The sequence below is a fragment of the Myotis brandtii genome, unplaced genomic scaffold (assembly GCF_000412655.1).
Source record: "Myotis brandtii unplaced genomic scaffold, ASM41265v1 scaffold1112, whole genome shotgun sequence".
Taxonomy (NCBI): Eukaryota; Metazoa; Chordata; class Mammalia; order Chiroptera; family Vespertilionidae; genus Myotis; species Myotis brandtii.
Window position 1 is genome coordinate 399,661 of NW_005353800.1, and position 2,157 is coordinate 401,817.

Here is a 2,157-nt window from a genome sequence, read left to right on the forward strand (position 1 = left end):
TTTCAGAAAGGAAGGGAGAGGGAGAGAAAGAAATATCAATGATGAGAGATAATCATTGATTGGCTTCCTCGTGCACACCCCATATTGGGGATTGAGCCTGCAACCCGGGCCTGTGCCCTGACCGGAATTGAACCGTGACCACCTGGTTCATAGGTCAAAGCTCAACCCCTAGCCACGCCAGCCAGGCCTTACCAACTTTTAGGCATACTTTATATGTTTCATACAATACTTTATTAGTTTTATTAGCTTCAGATACTATATTTTCTAACATTTGTGGCTTGTAATTATTTGATATATGTTTGAATATTTATTTTTTTTATTCTCTTTCTTCCACTCAGTGGAATTAGACTTCATGAGAGCAGGGACTCTATCCTTGCTACCTCCCCAGCTCATAGAACAGTGCCTAGAACATAGTAGGTACTCAGTATTTGGTGCGTGAATGTTTTTGTTGCTAGTGGACATGGCAACCTAAATTTTTTTTCTAATAGTTTGCTACTAGTGTTCAGAACAGAATTATTTTTGTATCTGTGTCTAGTATTTTATTGGACTCTTATCCTAATAATTTGTCTATAGATTCAGTTTTATTTTTCTGTACGGTATAGAATTTTATTTGCTGGAAGTAGATAAAAATATTTAGGTCTCAATATTTTTCCCCAGATCAAGTGTTAGTTATCGATAAAAGTGTTTTTGTAAATTTCTGACATTATTTTAAAGAAATTTACTATATGGTAACTCAATTCTTTTTTTTTTTTTAATTTTTTTAAAAATATATTTTATTGATTTTTTACAGAGAGGAAGGGAGAGAGATAGAGAGTTAGAAACATCGATGAGAGAGAAACATTGATCAGCTGCCTCCTGCACACCCCCTACTGGAGATGTGCCCGCAATCAAGGTACATGCCCTTGACCGGAATCGAACCTGGGACCTTTCAGTCCGCAGACCGACGCTCTATCCACTGAGCCAAACCGGTTTCGGCTGGTAACTCAATTCTAATGCTGCTTGCTAATTTGAGGATAAAAAGGGATTCCCCTTCCAAACTTACGGTTAAATCCACTCTTCTTAAACTTCTGAGTTTTAAGTCAATACCTTAATAGTACAAATTTTTATTTGAGTTTAGAATCTAGATTTCTAATATTTCATAATGTCTTGCTAAATGTCTGCATTTCCATATATATTTTGTACCTTCTCTGTTTAGTGTAATGAATAAGAAAAAACTTTCTTTTTAAAAAAAAATATATTTTATTGATTTTTTACAGAGAGGGATGGAAAGTTAGAAACATCGATCAGCTGCCTCTGGCACATCCCCCACTGGGGATGCTCCCACAACCAAGGTACATGGCCTTGACTGGGATTGAACCTGGGACCCTTCAGTCCGCAGGCTGATGCTCTATCCACTGAGCCAAACCGGTCAGGGCCAAAAAAAAACTTTCTTAAATAACATTTCCATATTTGAGTGCAGTCGACCAAGGGTCTAGAGAAGAATCTGCTGTTATGACCTGTTTACTACCATCCACTATAATCTGTTTTCTGTTCAGAATACTTCTGACACCAAATGTATGGGTTTTCCACACCAAGTCATTCTCCACTTCCATACAGACACCAACTGGATGTCCTACAATTTAATTCAGTTCTGAAACTAACACCTAGGGTTTGTACAGTCCCAGAGGTTAAGGGCTCGGTCTTACAGACTATCCCCAACTTCAGACACCAATCTCAAGTAATCCGTTTCCAGGTTACTCACACTTCTGAGTTGGCTACAAATCAGGGTTCCCACAACCCCCTCCTCAGGTTCGAATTTGCTGTAACAGCTCATAGAACTTAGGGTAACCCTTTATTTCCTATTACCAGTTTATTATCCTGTACTAGAGGCCCGGTGCACGACATTCGTGCACTGGCGGGGGGGGGGGCCCCATCAGCCACGCCTGTGCCCTTTAGAAGTCCGGAAGTCCTCGGGGAATGTCCAAATGACAGCTTAGGCCTGCCCTCTCCCTCGCCCCCCAGCGCAGTGACCACCAGGGGGGCAGCTCCTGCATTGATTGCCCCCTGGTGGTCAGTGTGCATCATAGCAACCATTCTGCTGTTAGGTCAATTTGCATATTACCCTTTTATTATATAGGACTAGAGGCCTGGTGCACAAAAATTTGTGCACTCGGGGGG